This window comes from Ochlerotatus camptorhynchus, unplaced genomic scaffold (genome assembly GCF_037179485.1).
Source record: "Ochlerotatus camptorhynchus isolate MF236.1 unplaced genomic scaffold, CSIRO-AGI_Acam_v1.1 ptg000694l, whole genome shotgun sequence".
NCBI classification, from domain to species: Eukaryota; Metazoa; Arthropoda; class Insecta; order Diptera; family Culicidae; genus Ochlerotatus; species Ochlerotatus camptorhynchus.
Genome location: NW_027041171.1, coordinates 46,888 through 66,258, shown reverse-complemented (window position 1 = coordinate 66,258; position 19,371 = coordinate 46,888).

The window sequence follows — 19,371 nt, the reverse complement described above, 5'->3', positions numbered from 1 at the left end:
GTAAAACGAAGCTTATTTCAAGGCTGGTTCAAGCCAACTGGAGACTGTTTTAAAAGCAGTATTTTCATAGAGGTAACTCTAAGACCAGAAGGTCCCAAAGAAACGTGCTCAACTTTTTGGCTCAGCTCTGGTACTATCTTCGGTCCCAAGCTTATCGATGCACCCTTTGAAACATAGGAAAACCCACGAACCCCTCATTTTATCTGTCAAACTTTTATAGCGAATCAAAACAAACATAGTATAGTACTAGAATTTCGACTGGAATGGTGTACGTTAATCTATTTGCTTGGGACCAATAGACTAGTCAAGTAGTGAGCCAATTGATAATCGATAGTTTCGTATTGATTGTTGGTATTTCCTTGCGCTGAGAAACATTTCTCAGATTATATCCAATTTGTGAAAGATGGAAAAGTTAATCTTCAGGATAATATTTTCTCGATACTTCAACATCACGAAGTTCCAATCGATTTGCCTGAATGCCATGCTATTCAATCTAAACTGATCAATTAATTCATTTCATATCGTTTGACATACAGAAGTTGAACATTAAGAAAAAACGATTCAATAGCAAATCTATGATGATGATTTTCCCAGTGGATTTTGTTTTTTTTTATTAGATGATTGATAAAAGCTAAATTATAATAAAATACCAAAAATACGCATTTGTTTTTCTGAAAAAAAAAATAACGGTTGACTTTTCCCTCAGCTTGTAATGCCTCCTAGCTGTTTCTTTTTTATTTTTATAACAGTAAAAACTGGTTCGATTTTGACAGTTCAAATTGGTTCTAAAATTATTACGTCTTCACCAGATCTTGGTGTAAAAGTCCATATGTTTCTACATGTCTGTTTACACGCTAAACATGTCAACAAACGTTAAAAATCGTGAAAATACACTCCAATAAAGTATGTATACATGATTGTCATATTGCACATTTTTAAAAAGTGTGATAAAAGTGCACGTGTAATATAATAGTTTTAGCACAAACGAAGTGACAGACGGAGCGGCTTGAAAACTTTGGTGACTAACCTGCTATTGCAATTTTTCAGTGTACCACATGGCAACACCACTACTGATGGATTGTACCACATGGCAACACTACTACCACAAACGAAGTGACAGACGACTAACTGGCGAAGAAATCAATTAAAATAATGTGGTTCGCTGTAATAGAATTTTTTAGAGGCTTGTGCCATCATCCACCAGATGGGATACTATTTTTGTTTTGGTTTTGCACTAAGTTGATTTTGTGCAAATGATTCTTTGACAGTGTGCAAAGAGTGTATCATTTTGTCACTTTTTTATGCATTTCAGTTTTGAGTAGAGTGAAAGAGATAGAACCAAAACATTCTAGTACATTTGGTGAAAATGCTAGTTCAATCCATCGAGCCCATTCCGCAGATACCTATATTGCATGGGTTTAAATGCATATTTCCTGTCCAGAGGCCGCCATATTGGATTTTGGTCCACCATCTTGGATTCCAAAATGGCGGCGGATGTAAATTTTCTACTTCCACTTAGCGAGCCCATTCCGCAGATAGCCATATCGCATGGGTTTAGATGCATATTTATTGCATACGCCATATTGGATTTTGGTCCGCCATCGTGAATTTTAAAATTGTAGCGGATGTCAATTTTCCACTTCCACTCATCGAGCCCATTCCGCAGATACCCATATTGCATGGATTTAGATGCATATTCCCTATCCAGAGGCCGCCATATTAGATTTTGGTCCACCATATTGGATTCCAAAATGGCGGCGGATGTCAATTTTCCACTTCCACTCATCGACCCCATTCCATTGGGTTTAAATGCATATTCCCTGTCCAGAGGCCGCCATATTGGATTTTGGTCCGCCATATTGGATTCCAAAATGGTGGCGGATGTCAATTTTCCACTTCCACTCATCGATCGCATTGCGTAGATACCCATATTGCATGGGTTAAATGCATATTCCTAGTCCGAGGGCCGTCATATTGGATTTTGGTCCACCATATTGGATTCCAAAATGGCGGCGGATGTCAATTTTTCGCTTCCCCTCATCGAGCCCATTCCGTAGATACCCATATTATATGGGTTTAGATGAATATTCCCTGTCCAGGGCGGCAATATTGGATTTTGGTTCACCATCTTGAATTCCAAAATGGCGGTGAATGTCGGATTTTTACTTTGACTGTAATTCCAATCTATTGATTTTCCGATTGGTTTCTGTGACCGCAAAATCACCTAAGATAATATCAGCCTTGATTTTCTGCTGTGCGATTTTGCTACTCTCAAGATCAGCTAAGATAAAATCCGCCGTGATTTTCTGTTTGTGATTTTGCTGATCTCAAGATCAGCAGTGATTTTCGACCGTTCCTGATTTTGGATTTTCTTGATTTTTTCCATCACTGGTCATTAGTGTTCATGATTAGTATACATTGACCGCAGCTTGTGTTACTTTTTCTCGAGTGAGTGAACTCAAATCCATCCGTGCAATCGTCCATTGGACAGTCTTATAAGTTTGCACTATAGATACTATAGACGAGGGACTGTCAACCCCTCGAAACATACACGGCGAATGAGAACGACCCAAATTGGAGTTTAGTTCACTCATAATCGCCAAAAGTGCAGGAACTCAGCGATGAGTAAATTCGTCTCATGGTTTCCTGTGGAAAACCTAAAAAATCTGCCGGAAAATGAGGAAATTTAAGAAAATTTTATTCAGTCCTGGAGTAGTACCAATAGACTGAGTGAATCAAATCTTTACTTTTCTCAAATTCGGGAATTTTTCCCTGGAAAATCCTGGAAAAACCTGGGAAAACATGAGACAAATTTAGGCGTTCTCATTCGCCGTGTAGGAAAATCCACGAGCTAACCGGTGGAAACTAACGATTTTAAATTGGCTCAGTATTTGATTAACCTGGGAATGTAAGGCTCTGCACAATTTAGTGGATTATTTTAACTTTTGGTTCAAATTTAACAGATGGAAAGTTATCGATTAACCCTGCTTTCCGAGCGTGGTTACTTATGACAGACGAGAAGTTAAATTTTGTCAATCTTGGTTAAGTTCTTCTCGAAAACCGGTCGATCGACAGCACAGGGGTTTTCGAACATAGAAAATAACTTTCGAAATGTCACTTTTAAACACGAGTTAAATTTAACTCGGCAAATGGTTCACAGGCTTATATGACCGTGGGAATACAAAGAGAAAGTCGATAAAGATAATCTGTCGATTTTACTTAGGACCTAATGAAATGTTCAGCTTGAAATGTACTAGAATGTTTTGGTTCTATCTCTTTCACTCTACTCAAAACTGAAATGCATAAATGGCAAAATGATACACTCTTTGCACACTGTCAAAGATCATTGTACATAAAACACAGGAGTGGAACTTCGGATCAGAAAGTGGCTCCACTTGTCATTTGCGAACACTAGCGCACCTAGCGGTAGAAGGCATCTTCTGCCTGCAGTTAATATAGGCAGCATGCTATGATAGTGTGAGTGCATATAGAAAGCCTATGTGGAACGTTGCCACAACACATCGCTTGTTGAGCAGAAAAACGAATCACTTTTTGATTCACCGATTTGTTTGCACTTCCCCTTCTGTTCTGTGACACAAAATCAAAACAAAAATACTACCCCATCTGGTGGCTGATGGCATAAGTTTCCAAAAAAATCTGTTACAGCGAACCACATTGGCGTTGACGGCGACTCTGTAGCTCTTTACTCCAATGATAAAATCCATAAGCAAACGTCAGACTGTGCGTGAAACATGGCGGACTTTGTACTATCCTTTCACTCCATCGAAAATTCACATATAAGAAACTGTCTATTGTGGATTATTTTAACTTTTGGTTAAAATTTGACAGGTGGAAAGTTATCGATTAACCCTGCTATTCGAGCGTGGTTACTTCTGACAGACAATAAGTTAAATTTAAACAACCGTGGCTGAGTTCTTCTCGAAAACCGGTCGATCGACAGCACAGGGATTTTCGAACATAGAAAATAACTTTTGAAATGTCACTTTTAACCACGAGTTAAATTTAACTCGGCAAATGGTTCAAAGCCTAAGTAACATTGACAGATTCTCTTCGTTCAACCCGAAAAATTGCTAGACCGAACCGGGAATCGAACCCAGCCGCCTCCAGAATGGTCTTGCTTTATAGGTTTATAGTTTTTAGACGCAGGTCGCAATATGTTTCTATACTACCTTGAAAATGTAGGCTTTTTAGAAAACATATAAAAATCAGCGATGTATTTTTTTTGTGTTTGAGTTATATTTTTTGGAAGTTATCAAGGTTTGGGTTTTCGCTCAATACTCCGCGACTATACGATTTGACTATCATGCGTCGTGACTATGTTAGAGTCGCTATAAATCAATGGTTGTCTTTTCTGTTAACAAACGTTACATCTATATTTAATATGAGCAGATCACTTGAGGTGCATTTATTATTACACAAAAAAAGAAAAAAATAATGCATTTTCAGCAAAAAAAAAGGCATTTTCTCAGTGCATTTTTGTTGCGTGAAAGCAACGTCCCTAATAAAAATAACCATAAAAGAAAGCTTAACGACGTGTTTGGGGTATCATCCAAACCCTTTGTGGGATAGTTTACCCATCCGGGACACAGATCGTTTATGGTATTTGTTTATTAGGGTGACAACTCCTATCAATACATGCATGCATGCATAAAAGGTTTTGTCCTATTTCGTTGTTTCCCTCGGTGGCCTAAAATCCACACTCCTGGCTAGAGAAAATTATTCCAGAAGCTCCTCGACCGAAAACGCGAAAAAACCATCGAAATTCCTATTGCCAGCATTGGAAATCTCCACCGACATCGACAAGCTTCCCCGCCAAACATGCGAGAAAACTATGCTGACATTTTATGGAACTTCCGTTGGCAGCACCGGAACTGTGCAGAACCTCCTCCACGCCGGAAACCTCCCTGAAACTTCCGTTGATAGCATCGGGAATCCCAACCGAAACCTTGCGGAATCCTCACCGAGAACGCGGAAAAAATACCGGAACCACTGGCAGCATTGGACCACAAACGAAGTGACAGATGGAGCGTCTCGAAAACTTTGGTGACTAACCTGCTATTTCAATTTTTCAGTGTACCACTACTACTAGATTGTACCACATGGCAACACTACCATAGAGGTAACTCTAAGACCACTGGGTCCCGAAGAAAATCATTATTATTTTTGGCTCACTCAGTACCAGAACAACGGTCCCAAGCAGTCCCAAGCTATTTCACTCACCCCTGCATGTTCTGCATGAATCCACACACCCCTGATGTTATCTGTCAAACTTTCATAGAGAATCAAAACAAACATAGTGTAGTAATAGAATTTCAACTAGAATAGGGTACGTTAATCGTTTGCTTGGGACCAATAGGCTACTAAAGTGGTGAGCCAATTTAAAATCGTTAGTTTCGTATTGATTGTTGACACTACTACTGGATTGTACTAGCATTTTCACCATATGTATTAGAATGTTTTGGTTCTATCTCTTTCACTCTACTCAAAACTGAAATGCATAAAAAAATGACAAAATGATACACTTTTTGCACACTGTCAAAGAATCATTGTACACAAAATCAACTTTGTTCAAATCAAAACAAAAAAACTAACCCATCTGGTGGATGATGGCACAAGTTTCCAAGAAAATTCTATTACAGTGAACCACATTATTTTAATGGATTTCTTCGCCAGTTAGTCGTCTGTCACTTCGTTTGTGATTGAACGCAATAAACTATGTCGAAGCCTACTGGAACCTCCGTGGGAGCATCGGAAATTCAACGGAGGTTCTCAGGTAGTTTCGACGGAACTTCCATGCTTCGGTGCAATTTATGATGCTGCCAGCGGAGGAATGAATTTCTATGGAGTTTTCTAGCGTTCTCAGCGGAGAGGGTTTCGACGAAGTTTTCTCGCATTCCTGGTGGAGATTTCACGATTTCAGTGTTGATTTTTGGTGCTTCCAACGGTTCCAAGGAAACTCTATGGCATTTTCTCGGTGGTGGAACTTCTTCAAGATTTCGGTGAAGATTTCCAATGCTGCCAACGGAGGCTCCACGGAATTTCGACAGAGTTGTCTCCCGTTCTCGGCGGAGCAGGTTTTGCGCGATTTCAATGATGGCAATGGAAGTTCCGGAGGGAGCTTCTGCACGATTTTGTTTAAGATTTTCGGTGTTACTGGAGGTGGTTGCAGGGAGTTTCTAGTGAATTCCCTACTCCACCAAAGACGTGTGGAATGACGAGTTTTCTTTTCTTGTTTTTTTTTTAATATTAATATTATATATTAAAATTAATATTAATTATTTAATAATATGAACCTTATGTTAAGAATTTTTCAATGTTGGGTATCTGGGCTTTTATGTACGTAAGCTTGTGCAGGGATGTCAACAAAATTACTCTGCTTTTCTAAATTAAAAATAATGATTATTGTAGATTACACAACCACAACGTGTTTTTTTTAAATAAAGATAAAAAAAGCACAACATGCCTATTAAGTAATCCTGGAGTTTTTATCCGCCGTAGAATCATTAAAAAATAATAAAAGCTTTAGTTGAGGAATCATTTTTGAATTTCAGTCCCATGCCAGACGGTGCCAAATTTTGAAATCTGCATCATTATGCGATTTTTCAGGATGGCCGCAAGGTTGCAAAAAATGCAAAAAGCTATGGAAAAATTCTGTCGCAATACTTTTTCTGGTCAGCCTGTCACTTTTTAGGATGATAACAAAACGGAGTGAGTTTCTCAGCTGGAAACTACCCGGTTAGAAAAAAAGTACCCAAAATTAAGTTCTTTTCACTCATCTCGGCACTATAGTGCAGGAACCCAAAAGTAGGTAAAGCTGGCCAAAGTAATTTTCATTTACTTGTGTGCAGTTCGTATGGAATTTTCCACTGGCTTTTTAACCAAAAGTAAGTTAGTTGTACCCAACAGTAGGTAAATATGGTTATACTCAACGTTGGGTTCCCACACTTTACTACCCCTGTTGGGTGGGTTTACTCCTCCGTTTTTGACAACATTAGAAGGAGAAAAGGAGACAAACTAGGCAAAAGTAGGTAAAAGTGAACTTTCCGTTGGGTACTTTTTTCTTACCGTGTACGCTCACTGAGCTACCGTGTACTGGCAAGTTTAAATTAACCCGACAAAAACTTCGGTTGCTCGTTTATGAGCATTTTTTCCTGTTTGAAAAGTGGTTTAGGGTGATAACGACCCTAATATTAACCATTACCATTAAAAAGTACTTGATGACGTGTTCGGGGCAGTGCTGATATTTGTCATTGTCATTGACAGACTTTCGCACGATATTGACAAAATTGTTTTTCGCATAGTCACTGATAGACTTGATCCTCAAAAAATGGTAACAAAAATTGTAAATTCGTGCATTTTGTGTCATATTATTGTTATCCAAGGAGTTCATGTACGTTATTTTTTCGTAGAACTCTTCAATTCATAGATAAATAATATAATAACATCAATACAAATCTACAAACGATATATGGAGATCCTATCTTGATATTAGCATCTATACATCCAGTTTTCACAGTAAATTATATGTATGTCGTTTGATATCAAGAAACTTTATTGACGTAATATTGGCTGTTGTTCTTGAGAATTTTTTCTTCACAAATTAAGATAAAACGTTTGAGCGAATATTCGTTTTTTTACGGCAAAGGCCTATTAATAACTCAGGAAGTGTTAAAAGAACTCGTGCTCAACCAGTTGAGAAAAGGCGATTTGTTCTAGGTGGGACATATTGGCCAACATGATCAAGAAGAAGAAAGTATTGTGAATCATGTTAAATAGATCTTTTTACAAGAATTTTCTGAGAAAATTTGTACAATAACATAGCTTTGTAAATAAATGAAATAAAGTAACAATGCGTTTATAAAGTGGAAATAGATTTTCTTGTCAAACATCTCAAATACCCTGTCCTAAGTGCGCTTTGAAGTTTTAATGGCAGACTTGTCAAAAAAGTCAAAAGCCGACTGCAGGACTATAACATGTTATAATAATTATCGACAAGAAGAATGTCATAACACTATAGTCTGAACAAAGCACTGGCCAGACTGAGTAGTTATAACATTTTATAAGCCTATCTTGATGAAATTTTTCTTGTCAATAGTTATTATAACATGACATAACTCTGTATTTTGAAGAAGGCTTTAATGTTCATTAATTTAGCCTATAACTTTCAAACCTTGTTAACCCGTAATATTTAACCCTTCTTCCAGTTTGTAATTAAATACTTCAAAAACTTATCAACAGGTTATACCATGAACCGATGTCCATCGCTTTTGCCGATACTCAGATACAGATAGCCGCTTATCCTTTGTGCATGCCTGACAACTCTCGTATCTCGAACTACTGTATACTGCAATTATTTGTTCATGATCTCTTTAGTGGCAACATCGATTGTCCAGAACTCCTCGCATAGATTTCGTTCTATATTTGTCTCTACTGTCTATGTAACATACAATTGTCATGTCTTCTTCAAACTAAAGGCCCACCCACATTAGATCCGGATCAGAAGCGTCGCGGCAAAGTGACAGCTAAATCTATTGTCTAACTGTAACATTTATGTCAACGCAACGCAAACGGATCTAATGTGGTTGACCCTCAAAGCATAATACAGTCAAGAATGTTTTGAGCAGGATAACACAATGCAGTTTAGTTGTAAGGATTTCAGTCTGTATGACTTTGTCGAAGATGATGTAATAAATAAATAGTTAAATAAATGAACAAATAGGAAGCCCACAAGGCCAGTAAATGTGGAACTAAGTTTTTTTTTTACACTTAAAAAATAAATAAACTTTCCTGATTAATGTTTAATGAGTAAAAATACGTCAAATATGCCATATTAATTTCTTTAAAAAAACTCTTGGTTTAATTATTCAGTTGAAATATTAGGAAACCCTTCTTCAACTAATTGGCTCCACCACACTAAATTCTTCTTCATTAGATAGCGAGCCGCATTCAAACCTGGAATCGATTTGAGAATGTATGGCGAAATCCACTTTTTATTTAATAATGCACTGTCAGCGACATATTGAAGGAACCAAAGCTAATACCAACCGGTGGAAACTAACGATTTAAAATTGGCTCACTACTTGACTAGCCTATTGGTCCCAAGCAAATCGATTAACGTATCCCATTCTAGTTGAAATTCTAGTACTACACTATGTTTGTTTTGATTTGGTATGAAATTTTCGACAATTAAAATGAGGGGTTGGTGGATTTTCCTATGTTTCGAGGGGTACATCGATTAGCTTGGGACCGAAGAGAGTACCAGAGCTGAGCCAAAAAGTTGAGCACGTTTCTTCGGGACTTTCTAGTCTTAGAGTTACCTTTATGCTTTTACGATTATGATGGAACTTTGCACAGTTGACTGTGCCAAATGCCATTTTACATATTTGGTTCCCTAGTTTTGCACACGACTAACACTTTAAAAGGGCTTATGCAAAAATGATACGCATCAATAGAAATAATATATCTCATGAACGATTTGTTTGATCGAGATGGTGTCTTAGAAAAGTTGCGGACAAGTATTGTGCCTTCCAAAAAAAAAATGCACACTGTAAAAAATTTTTTTTTTTTTACAAAAAAAAAATCCAAATTATCAAAAAAAAAAAAAATCTTGACTCATGCGTATGATTGAAAAACTGTGAAGAGCAAAGCTTAAGGAAATTAATTGGGCTTTTTGTTAAAAATACTTTCAAGATTGCACACTCACGAATAACATCTCAAAAGAGTGAACATTGCTCAAATTATGCGACAAGTGAATTTTAACCTACGAGTATCTAGAAAATAACAACTTTGTTCAATTTAAGCATCAGGAGCTTTTTTGTTGTAAATTTAATGTGTTTTAATATTAACACTATTTTAAAGATATTCGATAACTATTGGTAGTATTTTGGAAAAAAACTTATTTTTTCAATAATTCATAACTTTTTTGTTTATGATTTGCGCAGCAAATACACAGTGTCAGTAGGTATTACTTTATCTAAACTACAAAATAAATATTAAAAACATAATTTAAAAAAAAAGGAATTTGAGTAATTTTTTTTTTTTTATAATTTTGATTTTTTTTTGTAAAACATAAATAATTTTTTTTACAGTGTATATTTTTTTCTTGAAAGGCACAATACTTGTCCGCAACTTCTTCGAAGACAACATCTCGGTCAAACAAATCGTTCACGAAATATATATTTTTCTATTGATGCGTATCATTTTTGTATAAGCCCTTTTCAAGTGTTAGTAGTGTACAAAACTAGGGAACCAAATATGTTAAATGGCATGTTGGACAATAACAACCAACTGTGAAAAGTTTCAACATAATTGGCAAATCAAAGTTGGCACTCGTGGAGAATAGAAGAACTATGAGAGTGATGATGGTTTCAGAATTTTCCACGGGGAGGTATACGAATGCAATATTAAAATGCTTTTATTTTGCAAATGGAGCATTTTATTTAAATCTGGTTGCTGCTACAGTTGTAGAAAAGCTGAAATCTATGTCTACACATAAAAATCTGAAAAGAAATTATTTTTTCTATATTATATGTCTATTAAGTGGTCCTCAAGTTTTCTACTAGCGTAGCATTAACCAGATTTAAATAAAATGCTCCATTTGCAAAATAAAAGCATTTCAAGATTGCACTCGTATACCTCACCGTGTAAAATTTTGAAACCATCATCACTCTCATAGTTCTTCTATTCTCCACGAGTGCCAACTTTGATTTGCCAATCGTAGAAGGTCGATCAAAAATTTAAAAAAAAAATCGTCATTTGAAATGGAACTGCTGGTTCTGTGAGGGTCTCGGTTGCAAGAACAGAAAAACACAAATATACCAACTGTTCCACCAAACCCTACAGACGCCCCCCTAGCCCCATTTATTTTGTATCAAAACAGCTACGTTATAGCACAAACGAAGTGACAGACGGAGCGGCTCGAAAACTTTGGTGACGCACCTGCTATTGCAATTTTTCAGTGTACCACATGGCAACACCACTACTACTGGATTGTACCACATGGCAACACTACTACCAACAATCAATACGAAACTAACGATTTTAAATTGGCTCACCACTTTAGTAGCCTATTGGTCCCAAGCAAACGATTAACGTACCCTATTCCAGTTGAAATTCTATTACTACACTATGTTTGTTTTGATTCGCTATGAAAGTTTGACAGATAACATCAGGGGTGTGTGGATTCATGCAGAACATGCAGGGGTGAGTGAAATAGCTTGGGACTGCTTGGGACCGTTGTTCTGGTACTGAGTGAGCCAAACATAATAATGATTTTCTTCGGGACCCAGTGGTCTTAGAGTTACCTCTATGCTACTACTAGATTGAACTAGCATTTTCACCAAATGTACTAGAATGTTTTGGTTCTATCTCTTTCACTCTACTCAAAACTGAAATGCATAAAAAAAATGACAAAATGATACGCACTCTTTGCACACTGTCAAAGAATCATTGTACACAAAATCAACTTTGTTCAAATCAAAACAAAAAAACTAACCCATCTGGTGGATGATGGCATAAGCTTCCAAGAAAATTCTATTACAGCGAACCACATTATTTAAATGGATTTCTTCGCCAGTTAGTCGTCTGTCACTTCGTTTGTGGTTATAGCGTGATGTTTGTTTTGATAGCAGGTTCTCCGATGGATTGAGTGTATTTGACTACCCTATTGGTCCCAAGCAAACGATTAACGTACTCTATTCTAGTCGAAATTCTAGTACTACACTATGTTTGTTTTGATTCGCTTTGAAAGTTTGACTTCTATTCCCAACTTATCCCTTCTGCATGCACTCAAATTGTAAAGCAAGCCGTGCAGTTTCTCGAAGTTTTCAGGTCGACCTCGAAGCACTCTGTCATACTCACTGTCAGTTTTCAACAATCTCCACAACAAACACCACGTATGTCAGCTGGCCATGCCGGTTAAAAATCGGTGCGAAAACTAAAAAAAGATGACGGACCACTTGTCTCGGTCTCGGGGGCAAATTCGACGGATAAGAGCCCAGCTGTCTGTGTGTTCCCAAGTAACATTGCAAGCTTTATAGAGGTTTTATAGCATTCTACAAGTCCCAATCATGGTCTACAGAGCCCTCATAAAACCAAAATTGTTACTTGGGTTGTAGCATGAAAGTTGCCGAAGCAACTGTTGATTTCGTTCGAACTGATGATTCTAGACCCGGGAAAAGCCACACCAATAAAACCCCCTACGACAAGCAGGTGGAAAAGGAATTCTCGATGAACATTTCAAATGGTCCTATCTGCTTTGATCGATTCTCTTCATCGACTTTCTCTTTTCATAACCACTGCTATGCAAACAGATTTCGCGCTAATTTTACCACATAGTTTGATAAAGGAGGTTCTTATCTAGCGTCCAAAACGTCAAATACAACAGGAAAAGGTTTTGCAGCTGAGTTATTGACGAAAGAGAAAGTCGATGAAGAGAATCGATCAAAGCAGATAGGACCATTTGAAATGTTCATCGAGAATTCATGTCATTTTTTTCCACTCGGCCCAAATTTTACTCGTCACTGCTGCTGGCCAAGGGTTTGTATAAGAAGGAGCTAATAGTGAAGTAAAACACACACCGGCTGATGGAGCTTCTGTACGAGAATATTGCGAATCAAATTCCCGTCCAAATACAGCTGGGAATATTAACCGGAACCTACACTGAAATAAGGGCCATAGTTAGGAATACTATTTTGCAGAAAACACTTATTTTCAATATAACCACGCTTATTACCGTTAAATCTACTTTGATTTCAGTAAAGTTACTATGAACATAAGCAAATTTGCTATGACTTTGGCAAAACTACTATGCTTGCTCAAACTGCGTAGTTATTTTGATAGAAATAACAGTACCATTTAATGAAATTGTTTTTAGCAAAAATCTATTGTTGAGGGTATTTAATTTAAACCAGAAATTTTTGCCGATGGATTTTATATCAGTGAAGTGTAGTCCATCGCCACCACTCATTCCTCCTACTGTGGAGTTTCGACTATCCAGTATTTTAAGATCGCTTATTGGCGTTGACGGCGACTCTGTAGCTCTTTACTCCTATGAGAAAATCCATAAGCAAACGTCAGACTGTGCGTGAAACATGGCGGACTTTGTACTATCCTTTCACTCCACCGAAAATTCCCATAAGAAACTGTCTATATTTGCTGAAAGAGCAAATTTTTCGACGGTGCCGTCAACGCCAATGGCCGCCACAATCTGGCTGAGCTTTTGGTAGGGAACATAAAATTTGAAGTTTGGCTTGTGTCGTTTGACGTGTAAACGTTTAAATTTGAACGTTTACACGTCAAACGACACAACCCAAACGTCAAATCATATGTTTCCTACCAAAAACTCAGTCAGATTGTGGCGGCCATAAGGCTCGTAAAATGCTGGATAATCGCTATATTCATAGTCTGGCGGATAGAATTTCGATCTATCATAAAGCGGAACCAATTCAATATATTTTAGACCAACAATTGAAAAGATACTATGAACTTTTATAAACAAAACGTTGATTATTCTTTTCTCGCCAATCGAACGCAAATTACCGGCATCATCAGATAGGGGAAACTTTCGTCAACCCAAAAATGGTGTCAGTTTGCGTAGGCGAGCCTTGAGTCACGAGAAAAGGGTTTCCGAAGTTTTGTTCGCAATAGCTGATGTGCTCTTTTCTGTTGTTGGTCGTGATTTGCTCGATTGGTTTCGCTATTTGACAGCTCAATTGGTTTCCGAGATTCTATCCGCCAGACTATCAATATAGCGACTATAGTTTCGACCTATTCCGTACGGAACCGTTTTCTGTGCTTGAGTGGTGAGCTTTGGTTATTATTGTTGGGCGGTGTCCATTAATTACGTTATGCTAAAAATCAATATTTTCGACAACCCCCCCCCCCCCCCCTATGGAACAAAACGTTACATTGAAATTGATCCTCCTCTATTTATTACGTAATGCTCTATAAGACCTCCCACCGCCTTTTCATTTCAATATTTTTTGGTCACAACTACTCATTAATGTTTTTTTTATTTAATAAATGATTTAAGGCACTTTTCTTAAAAAGGGATGAAGTTCTACTCATTAATGCATTGTTTTGTGATTTGAGCTTGGATTAAAATACAAAATAATAAATCTACGCTTTTTGTTCGAATTCAGTATTTCGATTGTACATATTTTCGAATTTTTTGTGCAAATAACGAATTATCGTGTATTTTTATTATTCGTTGAATATTTGTGTTATTTTTCGAATTTTGTATTTTTTTACATTTTTTTTTTATTGAAAGTTTAACAGATAAAATAAGGGGTTCATGGATTTTCCTATATTTCGAGGGGTGCATCGATTAGCTTAGGACCGACGATAGTACCAACAATCAATACGAAACTAACGATTTTAAATTGGCTCACCACTTTAGTAGCCTATTGGTCCCAAGCAAACGATTAACGTACCCTATTCTAGTTGAAATTCTATTACTACACTATGTTTGTATTGATTCGCTATGAAAGTTTGACAGATAACATCAGGGGTGTGTGGATTCATGCAGAACATGCAGGGGTGAGTGAAATAGCTTGGGACTGCTTGGGACCGTTGTTCTGGTACTGAGTGAGCCAAAAATAATAATGATTTTCTTCGGGACCCAGTGGTCTTAGAGTTACCTCTATGATTGTACCATAGAGGTAACTCTAAGACTAGAAGGTCCCGAAATAACGTGCTCAACTTTTTGGCTCAGCTCTGGTACTCTCTTCGGTCCCAAGCTAATCGATTCACCCCTCGAAACATAGGAAAAACCACTAACCCCTCATTTTATCTGTCAAACTTTCATAGCGAATCAAAACAAACATTGCGTAGTACTAGAATTTCGGCTAGAATAGGGACGTTAATCGTTTGCTTGGGACCAATAGGCTACTAAAGTGGTGAGCCAATTTAAAATCGTTAGTTTCGTATTGATTGTTGATTGTACCACATGGCAACACTACTACTGGATTGAACTAGCATTTTCACCAAATGTACTAGAATGTTTTGGTTCTATCTCTTTCACTCTACTCAAAACTGAAATGCATAAAAAAAATGACAAAATGATACACTCTTTGCACTCTGTCAAAGAATCATTGTACACAAAATCAACTTTGAGCAAAACCAAAACAAAAATACTATCCCATCTGGTGGATGATGGCACAAGCTTCTAAGAAAATTATATTACAGCGAACCACATTATTTTAATTGATTTCTTCGCCAGTTAGTCGTCTGTCACTTCATTTGTGGTTTTAGCAAGGGTTGCAAGATTATTTAGATACAATTCCCTGCTGCCGAATTGTATTTTGTTTTCTCCGCCCATCTCTCCCTCTGAATATTTCTAGTTTTTACCAGTTATACACAATAAGATTCTTTCACAGATTTCTTTAAAATTTTACCGAAATCTAAACAGCTGAACGTTCGGTAAACAGTTTTACAGTTTTCCTGTAATTTTTTACAGATATCTGTGAAAAAATCACAGATATTTGTGAAAAAGTATAGGAAATCTGTGAAACTGTTTACCGAACGTTGAGCTGTTGAGATTTCGGTAAAATTTTACAGATTTCTGTTGAAATTTCTAAGTGACTAAGACTTCTCTATAGAAAAGGGCATAAGAAGGTTTGTTTACAACAAGTTTGTGTGCCCTTTCACATGTTGCTTTTGAATAAGTAATTATGTCTGTGCTATATTGCGGTTTGCTGTTCTGCCTGCTGCACTTTCTTTAGGACAAGCGTGTGGTAGTGGTGATATATATATAGGATTGCACACTTTCACTTGTTTTTTGATTTTTCTTTCAAAAAAACAGCTCAATTCAGAAAGATAAAATCGGGTGGGAATAGTACAAAGTTACAAGTGAGGGTAATTTTTAGAAAACATTTCTATTATTTTTAAAGTTTGCTCCTATTTTCGATTAGCCCCGCTTACTGTGTTACCTGACTTATAACGAATATACGAGTACCCCGAATACAACGTAGGGGAAAAGTTGGCTTCGGCAATACCTTAACCTATTATCGTCAGGGGGGTAAACAACGTCATTAAGAGTTCAATTTTGGCATGTGGATTGTGTTTCAGAGCAACTATTAGCCAAATTTGAGTGCTCTAGGACTTTGTTTACCCCCCTGACGATAATAGGTTAAGGTATTGCCGAAGCCAACTTTTCCCCTATGACTCGTCTAATTTTGCATAGCATTTGCAATGTAAAATGAGACGAACTATACGTTGTATCCGGGGTACTGGTACACAACGTATATTCGTTATAAGTCAGGTAAAACAGTAGCATAATTACTCAAATTTACGACGTTTTTCTAAAAAAAAAGTATCGATACTTATTTTCTAAGCAAATTTTTAGCTCTCTGTTTACCTCGTTCCGGTAGGTACGGATAGTTCTCATATGGTTCTGATTAATTAACCATATTAGCAGCATAGATTAAAATATTTCGTACCAGATTATCAAGTGTACGCACACGGTGCCATTCTTTTTATTGTTACACCGTTTGAAAAATTCTTGCAAATTTCTGCGAGATATAGCGCAAGTAAACTTTACGCTGGATTTGGCATAAATTTACGTGATATTTCGTGTAAATTTAAGCGAAGTATCGCATGATCACAGTAGGCCGCGCTTGAAAGCTGACGTGTTTTTCTTTTGCTGTGTGTCTTTCGTCAGCGAATTAAACATAGTTTACTTTAAATTTGTTAATTTGTGTGCTGAAATTTAGTTTCAAGTGTTCATAATGTTATCATTTAGTGATATATCGTGTTTTGCCTTGAGTGACTCGGTTGACCTTGAATCTAACCTCCAAAATCTAAGACGCAGCTTCAGTTCCATTGTTCGGTGTCGGTTTTCATTGCCTCCCGGGAGTTCGGTTCTCCGAGTTTGGCTACCACACATTTGGTGTGTAGTTTTGACGTAGGACTTACTTAGCTGCCCCTCGACCAATTTCTTAAAAATTATCAGCAATGGATCAGAAACATTTCCACGCATCGATAAAAATGCGTTTGACTGTTGATTTTAAAATTGAAACTATTGAAAAAGTGGTAAATTTAAAGCATTGTCCAAAAGCTTCGAAATAACTATCAAATCCACCAATTACTTACATGCATATGCTGCTTCCCCAACACAGTCATCAAAGAATGGTTCCTAGATGAAACAAATCGAAGTGACATTCGCCTTCGATCTTTGGGCGTGTACGAATACGGAGGATGCAATTGCGGAACATTTTGCTGCCAATTCAGAACCACACGCCCCCAACGACCACACAAAATGCTCTCCGTTTTTTTTCCTTGGATTTGCGCAAAACCGTCACGGCCATGAATGTCGTCTACACGACAGGGACGCACTACGGTTTCGGACGTTAAAACTTATCACCAACGTAACAAAACGTAACGTAACACACACACACACACAGACACACACACACACACACACACACACACACACACACACACACACACACACACACACACACACACACACACACACACACACACACACACGCACACACACACACACACACAGACACACACACAGACACACACACACACACACACACACACACATACATACACACATACACACACACACACACACACACACACACACACACACACACACACACACACACACACACACACACACACACACACACATAAACACACACACACACACCCAAACACAGACACACACACACACACACACACACACACACACACAGACACAGACACACACACACACACAAACACACACACACAGACACACACACACACACACACACACACACACACACACACACACACACACACACACACACACACACACACACACACACACACACACACAGACACACACACACACACACACACACACACACACACACACACGCACACACACACACACTCACACACACACACACACATACTAACTAAGTGTGTAGAGATCCACGGTTTTTTTTGGAAACCACTCATGGACGTCTTATCAATATGAATTCGGAGTTGTGACCAGAAAATGGATGTTGGGGACTACGGAATGGTTCATTAAAAGATTCGGAACATTCGTAAAAGTGGTCATTCATGAAACCGATCCTAGCCCAAGTAACATTTAAAGCACAGACAAACAGACATAACAAATTGAATATTTCTCGCTGTAAAACATCGTCGCAAAAACATTACCGCCATCTGTTGAATACACTGTGGTGGGTAGTACGCTGAACAGATGGCAGTAGTGTGTAAACGTCAAATGTAAGGGAATTGACTATGCGCGCCACAGGTGGTGATACTACCAACTACGATACTTTTTAATTGACCGTTAAATGCTTGTTCGATGAACAACTTGCGAGTGTTATGTCTGTTTGTCTGTGTTTAAAGCTTTATAGAGGTTTTATAGCATTCTACAAGTCTAAATCATGGTCTACAGAACCCTCATAAAACCAAAATTGTTACTTGAGAGAACTCCGTAGTTCATTCTGATAAGATGTCTAGGAGTGATTTCGAAAAATCTGCTGAGCTCTAGGATCAGATTCATGAATTGACCACTTTTACGGATGTTCCGGATCTCCTTGTGTACCATACAGTGGTCTCCAGTGTCCATATTCCCGTCACAACTCCGAATTCATTCTGATAAGATGTCTAGGAGTGATTTCGAAGAATCTTCTGAGCTCTAAGATCAGATTCTTGAATTTACCACTTTTACGGATGTTTCGGATCTTCCGGTTGACCATCCCGTGGTTTCTAGTGTCCATATTCCAGTCACAACTCCGAATTCGTTCTGATAAGATGTCTAGGAGTGATTTCGAAGAATCTGCTGAGCTCTAAGATCAGATTCTTGAATTTACCACTTTTACGGATGTTCCGGATCTTCCAGTGGACCATCCCGTGGTCCTTTGGATCCATATTCAGGTCACAACTCCAAATTAATTCTGATAAGTCGTCTATTAGCGGTTTCGAAAAAACTGCGGAGCTCTAGGATTAGTTTCATGAATTGACCACTTTTACGGATTTTCCGATTCTTCCGGAAGATCATACTCGTGACTTTCCGGATGCTAAATGTTCCCAAAAGGTGGCAAATTTTCTGTTTAATAACTTTCCAGAAGACACCAGGAAGGTATCTCTTCAAATTACCCTACAATAAGCGTTTGTCCCCAATTAGCGCTAATCCCATATGCTACACTAATAAAATTCCACACATTTTTATTGACGAATTTCCATGTGAAATTCAATATGATTTTCATGTAACCACACATAATCCACCCAGAAGCACACATGAAATTTATGAGTCAAATGAATAGGCTTTTATGTGTACATATATTTAGTATGTGTCCGACACATAGATAACATTTGTTGATCACATTGCAAAAATTC